The sequence below is a fragment of the Cryptomeria japonica genome, chromosome 5 (genome assembly GCF_030272615.1).
Source record: "Cryptomeria japonica chromosome 5, Sugi_1.0, whole genome shotgun sequence".
Lineage (NCBI taxonomy): Eukaryota > Viridiplantae > Streptophyta > Pinopsida > Cupressales > Cupressaceae > Cryptomeria > Cryptomeria japonica.
In genome coordinates, this window is record NC_081409.1 from 781677016 (window position 1) to 781687561 (window position 10546).

Below are 10546 nucleotides of genomic sequence, written 5' to 3' on the forward strand. Positions count from 1 at the left end.
GGATTGAACCGACTCTATTAGTAAACCTAAATGTTTAGGGTTTAGGGTTTATGCTACCGACCTATCTATTTTCTATAAGGTCGATGTTGTGTTGCATGTTGAGGTTGTTGGCAAATGGTATGTGTGTATCTAAGTGTAGAGATATGTGATTCTTGCCAGACCAGATAAGAGGATTGATGCCTGAATAGTGTGTGTGCAGAAGGAAGGAACTAAAATGGATCTACATTGGCATTGAGTTCTATTATCAGATCATTGTAATACCTGTTGATCTTTAACCACTTCAACAGTTGGAAAATCCCTTAACCAGGTAGCTTTAACCAGCTTGCTGTAAATCCTTTAGCAAGGTGACTCAAAGCCATTGAGCTCATGAAATCCTCTAACAAGGTAACCTCTAACAGGGTTTAACCCTTAACCGGGTATTTAGCCATCCCTTAACCGAGTGATCCCTAGCAGGATCGGTTCCTAACAGAACCTGTTGTAACAGTCTTTAACCAAACTAGGCTCCTAACAAAGTGGACTTCTAAAGAGTTCAAAAATAGCTTGTGGGTATTCATCCCCACCGTGGTTTTTCCCAGTTGGGTTTCCACGTGAAAAATCTGTGTCATGTGTGGTATTTTTCATGTGATGGTTTAAGTGATTTATGTCTGAAGGTAAATCATGTTGATCTAGCTATTTATATATTTTTGATGATATATTACCTGTTCATGTACTAGGGTGAAATGGAAATGAAGTATTAGATTGTATGAAAACATAAGTGTCAACCAGTTTATGCTTCTCTCAGTTATTTTGGGTTTTGTCGGTTGTACTCTGTTTAGAACCAGTGTTACTGTTTGTTTGCTAAAGCATAGTGTCTGCAAACAAACCGGTTTTAGGTAAGTGTTTTTGACTGTACTGATTCACCCCCCCCTCTCAGTACCAGTTTGGTACTCACCATTCATCATTGAGTTATCAATTGGTATCAGAGCATCCTCCAGGTCCTCTGTGTTGTAAGCTTAACCACTTGAGGAAAAGATCCTATTGTAATGATGAAGAGGGAAGGTCCAAAGTTCAACAAAGATAACTTTAAAATATGGAAGGACAGAATGAAAATATACATCAGAAGCATGGGTGCTCAATATTGGAGCTATGTTGAGAATGCTTATGTTATTCCTACCGGTACTCTCATCGATGATCAAAAGAGAGAGATCGAGGAGAATGGGCAAGTCATGGAAGCCCTAATCAACAGCTTATCTGACATTGAGTTTATTGATGTCCAGGATAAAGATATTCCCAAAGAGGTATGGGATACTCTTGAGAATATCTATGGTGGTGATGAGCATGTAAAACAATCTAAGGAAGAAAACCTTAGAGGGAAGTTTGAAGACATGTGGATGGTTGAAGGTGAGACCATTCAACAATATGGAATAAGAATCAAAACTGTTGTTGGAGATATCAAGAGTGCAGGTGGTAAAATGGAAGATTCCACTGTTGTTAGCAAAGTTTTGAGATCCTTATTACCGGTCTATGCAATAAGGGTTGCTGCTATTCAGGAGTTGAGATCAATAGACAATACTAAGGTATCCCTAGACTCCATCATTGCAAAATTAACAGCCTATGAGCTAAATAGTTTTGATGGAACTGTTAAGAAGACTAAATCAACTTTTAGAGCATCTGTTGCACCATCTAGAAAAGGAAAAGAAGCAAGCACCAGCGATGAACCAAGACAGAGCAGAGAAATGGATGATGAGGAGATTCTGATGGAATTTGAAGCTCTTCTTGCCAAGAGACTTCCTAAGGGAATCAACAAATACAGAGGTAAGCTTCCTTTGAAATGCTCTTCTTGTAACTGGATAGGACATATTGCTATAAAATATCCTAATGGTGACAACAAGGACAAACCGGAAAGGTTCAAGAAATTCAAAGGAGGAAACCAGAGCAATTGTTTTGTAGTAGTTGATGAAGGTGTCATAGATGAGGAATCGGAAGATGAAGAAAATGGAGATATTGTGTTTATTACAGTAAAGGAAGATATGTTAGACAAGAAGGCTCTTGTCTCCCACTTTGATAATTCCAATGAGTGGATTATTGATAGTGGTTGTTCTCACCATATGACTGGTGACCAAAGCAAGTTTCTATCTTTGGAAGAATATGATGGTGGTGTGGTTTGTTTTGGTAATGATGCACCATGTATGGTTAAAGGAAGAGGGTCCATCTCTCTGAATGGAAAGAGCAGTGCTGACAATGTGTATTGGGGGGAAGGTCTCAGACACAACTTATTGAGTGTTGCCCAGCTAAATGATAGTGGACTCACTCTGGAATTCAAAAATGGAGTGTGCAAAATCAAAGGAAAGAATGGTGAATTGATGGCCACCGGTATGTAGACCAAAGGTAACTTATTTTAGCTGAATGCAAATGTAAGTACATGTCTTATGGCTAAATTTGATGATAGATGGATATGGCATAGGAGACTTTTCCATGTAAACTTTTATAACATTGTGAAGGCCAATAAGACCAAGGCAGTTAGAGGATTGCCAGTGCTGAGCAAACTGGAAAATCCTTTGTGCAGAGAATATCAACTAGGGAAAATGTCTTCCTCAACTTTCAAAGGTAAATCTTTCACAACAAACAATTTACTTGATCTTGTGCATACTGATTTGTGTGGTCCTATGAAAACTAGGAGTGTGCAAGAAGATAAGTATTTCATGATTCTGACTCATGATTGCTCAAGAATGATGTGGGTCACATTCTTGAAAGATAAGTCTGAAGCTTTTGGAAAGTTCAAAGATTTTAGAGCACTGGTAGAAAAGGAAAGTGGTAGAAGAATCAAATGCCTTAGAACTAATCAAGGAGGGGAATTCACTTCTGGTGAATTCAACAAGTACTTTGAAGAGAATGACATCAAGAGGCAACTATTTGCCCGCTGGACTCCACAGCAGAATGGCCTAGCAAAGAGAAACAACCAGATTGTGGTTGAAGTGGCTAGAACTATGTTGATCCAAGGAAAGGTCGCTCACACCTTTTGGAGAGAAGCGGTGAGCACTACAGTCTACACAATGAACCAGGTACTCATTAAAAAGGGTAAGGATAAGACTCCTTATGAGTATTGGACCGGTAAGACACCAGTGGTAAGCTACTTTAGAGTATTTGGTAGCAAATGTTATATCAAGAGGAGTGAACATCTGAACAAGTTTGATGCTAAATGTGATGAGGGAATATTCCTAGGATATTCCACCAAGAGTAAAGCCCTCAAATGTTTCAATAATAGGACTTAGAGAATTGTTGAAAGCATCAATGTTAGAGTTGATGAAACCTCTGAGAAGCCTGAGGAAACCAGCAACAAGGAAGCAGTAAATGAACCAGTTGTAACCTTCTGGGAACCAGTTGCTAATCAGTGAAGTACCGGTAATAGTGTTCCTACATCGGTAAATGCTGATGCTGATGAAGATGAGGATGAAGAAGAAAAGTAGGAGGAATCAGTCAAGAGCATTCCTCGATATGTCAAACTGAATCATGATCGAAAGCAGATCATAGGAGATAAGGATGTAGGAATCCTTACAAGAAGAAAGGTTAGAGAGAATTCTTGTATGATCTCTGAATTTGAGCCTAAATCATTCAAAGAGGCACATAAAGATGAAGACTAGTTCAAGGCAATGGAAGAAGAACTTGACTAGATAGAGAAGAATGGTACATGGTCTTTGGTACCCAGGCCGGAGCATAAAAATGTCATTGGAACCGAATGGGTTTTTAGAAACAAGCTGAATGAGGATGGCACAGTGGTAAGGAACAAAGCTAGACTAGTATGTAAAGGATATTCTCAAGAAGAAGGAGAAGACTATGGAGAAACCTTTGTTCCAGTAGCAAGATTGGAAGGAGTGCGTATGCTTCTTGCATATGTAGCTTTTAAAGGATTCAAGGTATACCAAATGGATGTAAAATCTACATTCCTAAATGGAATACTTGAAGAGGAGGTGTATATAGAGCAACTAGATGGGTTTGCCCTATCAGAAGACAGTGACATGGTGTGTAGGCTACATAAAGCCTTGTATGGACTAATGCGGGCGCCTAGAGCATGTTATGAATGCTTGCACTCCCATCTTGTGAAGATTGGATTTGAAAGAACAAGTGGAGATAACAATATCTACTTGAAATCAGAAGGAGATCAGATTCTGATCTGTGAAGTATTTGTTGATGACATCATCTTTGGAGGAGATGACAAGATGAGTCATGAATTTGCTGATGAGATGAAAAAGGAGTTTGAAATATCACTCATAGGGGAGATTAAGTTCTTCATTGGACTATAGATTCAACAAATAAAAAATGGAATCTTTATTACTCAGTCCAAGTATGTCAAAGAGGTGTTCAAGACCTTTGGCATGGAAGACAGTAAACTGGTTGGTACACCCATGGTGACCAGTTGTAAGCTATCAAAAGAGGATGACTCGGCATTGGTAAATGAGAAAGAATACCAATCAATGATTGGTAAGTTGCATTATGTAGTGCATAGCAAATCGGACATTGCACATGCAGTGGGTATTACCACTCGGTTTCAACAAAGCCCTAGAGAATCCCACTTGGTAGCAGTCAAGTGGATTCTTAGATATCTGAAGGGAACTATTGACTATGAGTTATGGTATCCATACAATAATGATTTCAGCCTGAAAGTGTTCACAGATGCTGATTGGGCTGGTAATGTAGATGACTAGAAGAGCACAATCGGTGGTGCATTATTTCTCAGTGGTAGACCGATCTCATGGATGAGTAAAAAGAAGAGTTGTATCTCTTAGTCTACAACAAAAGTGGAGTATGTTGTAGCTTTTATGAACTACACCTAGACTATTTGGATGAAGCATGTATTGAATGGCTTCAAAGTTCCTGTATCTGAACCGGTAAGCATATTTTGTGACAATACAAGTGCAATTAACATTTTCGAGAATCTAGTTTTGCATGCTAGAACCAAGCACTTTGAACTCAAGTATCATTTCTTGAGGGAAAAGGTTCAGAACAAAGAAGTGGCATTGGAACATGTTTCCAGTAAGGAGCAATTAGCAGACATATTCACCAAGCCTCTACTAAAGGCTATATTTACCTATTTGAGAGGTGAATTAGGGGTGCTGCCCCTTCAAGAGGTGAACTAAAGTTATGTGCTCCACATCAGTCAGGTATTGCATTATCAAATCTTTTCAGAATTGATGTGTTGAAGGATGCTACTCCTCAGGGGGAGCAGCATAGTGGAACATGGTAAGCTTGTGCCTCCACTTTGGCATTGTTGTCAAAGAGGGAGAAGATGTGAAGTGGAGAAGATATCTGCAAATTTGGGGGAGAAGATGTGAAGCGGAGAGATATCTTTGTATATTGCCATCAATGCCAAAGGGGGAGATTGTTGGCATATGTGCAGAGTATGATGACATGATGATATTGTATGTTGTCATTGATGTCAATATGTTGAAGAGTGAACCAGTATGTCAATATGCTGAAGACTGAACTGATATATTGAAGTTTGCAATAGGCAAGAGAACTGGTATGATATCGAGAACCAGTATATGTGAGAACCGGCATAACATTGTGAACCGGTATATGTGAAAAGGTGAAGTGGTATGTTTGTCTGAGGTAAACTGGTATGTTGGTATGAGAACCAATATATGAAGGTTTTGCATGACTACTAGTTGGTAGTCTCAACTTCAGGGTTTCCCGTTGAAGTGTTCAAAGCTTGTGTGATGAGTTAACATTGTAATGAAGTTCAAATCATGTTTCCATGTCAGCTTGAGCGTGTGAAGGATCTTGCATGAAGGAGATCGATCCTATCCACCTCGGGAATGTGCGAAGTCTCTGTAAACAGTGGAGAACATGTGATGGGTTATCACCTCCATGAAGCGGTGAAGAACGAACGATGGAGAATTTCTTGAGATCTTTTCAAGACCGTTGTATTCAAATGCAAAGTGTTCAATGGTTAGGATTGAACCAACTGTATTGGTAAACCTAAATGTTTAGGGTTTAGGGTGTATGCTGGCGACCTATCTATTTTATATCAGGTCGATGTTGTGTTTCATGTTGAGGTTGTTGGCAAATGGTGTGTGTGTATCTAAGTGCAGAGATACATGATTCTTGCCAGACCAGATAAGAGGATTGATTCCTGCATAGTGTGTGTGCAGAAGGAAGGAACTAAAATGGACCTGCATTGGCATTGAGTGTTATTATCAGATCATTGTAATACCTGTTGATCTTTAACCACTTCAATAGTTGGAAAATCCCTTAACCGGGTAGCTTTAACCAGCTTGTTGTAAATCCTTTAATAGGGTGACTCAAAGCCATTGAGTTCATGAAATCCTCTAACAAGGTAACCTTTAACAGGGTTTAACCCTTAACCAGGTATTTAGCCATCCCTTAACTGGGTGATCCCTAGCAGGATCAGTTCCTAACAGAACCTGTTGTAACAGTATTTAACCAGACTAGGCTCCTAACAGACTGGACTTCTAAAGAGTTCAAAAACAGCTTGTGGGTATTCATCCCCACCGTGGTTTTTCTCAGTTGGGTTTCCATGTGAAAAATCTATGTGTCATGTGTGGTGTTTTTCATGTGATGGTTTAAGTGATTTGTGTCTGAAGGTAAATCATGTTGATCTAGCTGTTTATATATCTCCAATGATAGATTACTTGTTCATGTACTAGGGTGAAATGGAAATGAAGTATTAGATTGTATGAAAATATAAGTGTCAACTAGTTTATGCTTGTCTCAGTTATTTTGGGTTTTGCCGGTTGTACTCTGTTTAAGATCGGTGTTACTGTTTGTTTGCCAAAGTGCAGTGTTTGTAGACAAACCAGTTTTAGGTAAGTGTTTTTGACTGTACTGATTCACCCCCCCCTCTCAGTACCGATTTGGTACTCACCGTTCATCATTGAGTTATCAAGAAGGAGATAGAGAGATGATATATGGTTATGGTATTGTAACATGGTATGTGCGAATATTGAAGATCATATGAGCATACCATAGAGAAGGTTCAAGGAAGGATTGAAGGTGATTATCAGAGCTTAACTAGTACTGAATCTAGAATTGGAGATGCTACTTTGAGTAGTACATCATCGTTGGATTTAATCATCCAATTGTAGTTAGTGTGACTCCTATTTTGTGATTGAGTAGTGAGATCTAGGCAGTTGGCCTTTCTGCATGTGCAGACCCCATTTGTATACACATACTATCTGCAGTAGTATCATCTGATTGTGGGTAAGATTTCCCACCATGGTTTTTCCCCTTACAGGGTTTCCACGTACAAATCTCTGTGTTATGTGTTGTTATATGCATTAAGTTTTATCGGTATTAATATTAACTAATAGTTTGTCTATCGACATTAAGTTTTATCTACTGGTATTAAGTATCAAGTTTGATTAGGTTATATTTGGGTTGAAATTAATAGACAACTGATTCACCCCACCCCCCTCTCGGTTGCCTCTAGGTCCTAACAATTGGTATCAGAGCTAAGTCCTCTTTTTTTTCTAGAAGTTTAACAACTTGAGGGGATTCTATGGCAACTAACTTTTTCAGGAAGGACAGTCCAAAACTTGATGGAACTAACTATGGTATATGGAAGATCGGAATGGAGACACATTTGAATTTCATTGGAAAAGAAATATGGGATGTCATAAAGAATGGCTATGTTGGTCCTACACCGAATCATCCTAATCCACCAACATTGGGTAAGGATCAAGAGAATGATTGCAAAGCAAGAGAAGCACTCTTGAGCACCTTGTCAGATCAGCAAATCATGGGATTATCAGGCCGATCTACTGCTAAAGCTATTTGGGATAAATTGGAGACATTGAATGAAGGAGATACCACTATCAAAATTGCACAACTGGAATGAATCCGAGTTAGATATGAAAATGTTAAAATGGAAGAAGATGAAAGAATTTTTGCTTTTATGGAAAGGGTTAATGAAATTATTTTGGGAATACAATGATGTGGAGGTTCCTTAAGTGAAGATGAAATTGTTTCTGAAGTTTTAAGAGCATTGCCACCGACATACAAAATGAAAATAACTGCTATTAATGAGTTGAGAACAATGCCTAATACATCAGTATCTAGAAATACCTTGGTTGGAAAACTTTCAGCATTTGAACTTGAGGAATTTGGTCATGTTGCTAAAATTAAGATAGATTTAGCCTTCAATAAATCATCATCTGCAACATCATCATCATCATCATCATCTAATAAATCTGATTTTAAAGTACTTTATACAAGAGAAATTGAAGATATCAAGAAGGAAAATGAAGAACTAGAAGAACTTGAAGCACTATTTGCAAGGAAAATGTCAAAAGGTCCTATTGGAAGTAAGTATGAAGGTAAAGCACCATTTAAATGTTTTAACTACAATAAATTTGGTCATATGCCATCTAGGTGTCCTGATAGACATGCAAGATTAAGAGAATAAGCTAAAAGAACATATAAGCCTAACCCAAAATATCAGAGATATAGATTTAAGAAGAATAGAGACAAATCATGTTACTATGTTGATGAAGGAATTACTGATGATTCTGATGAAGAACTGATGGATGGGCTTTTGTTACAATAAAAGAAGATCAACTGGCACCTACTTTTCCATTGGTAGAGCAGGCCCTGGCAGCTAAAATTGAAGAAAAAGATGAATGGATTATAGATTCTAGATGTTCACATCATATGACTGGTGATAAAAGTAAATTCTTATCTTTTCAGGAATACAATGGAGGTCTAGTAAGATTTGGGGATTACAAAGCTTGTTTGATCAGAGGAAAAGACACTATATCTTTTGATGGTAAGCACAATATTGACAACATTTATTATGTTGAAGGTTTGAAGCATAATCTTTTGAGTGTTGGTCAATTAGTTGAAAAGGGATTTCAATTACAATTCAATAATGGTAAATGTAAGATCATGAATAGAATTGGTTTGGAGATTGCAACCAGTAATCAAACTAGAGGTAATATCTTTCATTTGAATAACAATGAAAATACATGCTTGATTGCACAGATTAATGAAAGTTGGTTATGGCATAAAAGACTCTGTCATTTGAATTTTGATTTACCTAAGATTGTAAAACCTCATAATTCGGTATGTAAGGAATGTCAAATGGGAAAGCAAGTTAGAACAACTTTTAAGAGTATTTCTGAGAAAACCTATAATGTTCTTGATTTAATTCATACTGACTTGTGTGGTCCGGCAAGAACAAGAAGTCTACAAGGAGATAGATACTTTATGCTAATCATTGATGATTATTCTAGAATGTGTTGGGTTACTTTTCTCGGGGAGAAATCAAAAGCTTTTGGGAAATTCAAATTATTCAAGGCAATGGTAGAGAATGAACCGATAAGAAAATGAAATGTTTAAGATCAGATCAAGGAAGTGAATTTACATCTAAGGAGTTTAATACATTTTGTGAAATAAATGGAATTAGAAGACAACTACCAGCAGCCTGGACACCTTAGCAAAATGGAATTGTGCAAAGGAAGAACAAAACTATTATGGATGCAACTAGAAGCATGATATTAGAAGCAAATCTACCTCATGTGTACTGGAGAGAAGCAGTGAATACAACAATTTACACTTTTAATAGAGTTCACATCAAAGGTGAAATAGGTAAGACACCATATGAACTATGGTTTGGTAATACTCCTACTCTTAAATACTTCAGAATATTTGGAAGCAAATTTAAATTAGGAGAGATGAGTATATTGGAAAATTTGATCCTAGAAGTGACGAAGGAATATTTCTTGGTTATTCATCTAAGAGCAAGGCATATAGATGTTTTAATAAAAGATTGCAGAAAATCATTGAGAGTGCAAATGTGAAGAAGATGAACTCTTTAAAGGAAATTCAAGGTCTATGGATTCTGAACCGATAGTTGAGATGATCATAAATGAACCTATACAAAGTGCACCGATACAGAATGTGGATCCAGTCACACCGACATCATCAGAAAATTCCACAGTGACTGAAGAACAATAACAAGTGAACACACCCAGGTATGTAAGACTGAATCACTCTAAAAGTCAGATAATTGGGAATAAGTATCAAGGTGTTATGACAAGAGGAAGACTAGAAAATGAAGAGGTATGTTTAATTTCTCAAATTGAACCAGCATCTGTTATTGAGGCATGTGAAGATAAACATTGGATTAAAGCTATGGAAGATGAATTAGAAAAAATTGAAAAGAGCAATACATGGACATTGGTTCCCCGACCTAAAGACAAAAATGTAATTGGAACTAAATGGGTATTCAGAAATAAACTTAATGAAGATGGTAAGGTAATTAGAAATAAAACAATATTAGTGTATAAAGGATATTCGCAGAAAGAGGGAATTGACTACAATGAAACCTTTGCCCCGGTAGCTAGAATTGAGGCAGTCAGATTATTTATTGCATTTGCAACACACAAGAACTATAAAGTATATCAAATGGATGTAAATGTGCATTTCTGAATGGTGATCTTGAAGAGGATGTTAACATTGAACAATCTGATGGATTTTCATTGACAAATGATAAAGATATGGTTTGTAGATTAAGGAAAGCTTTATATGGATTGAAGCAAGCTCCTAGAGC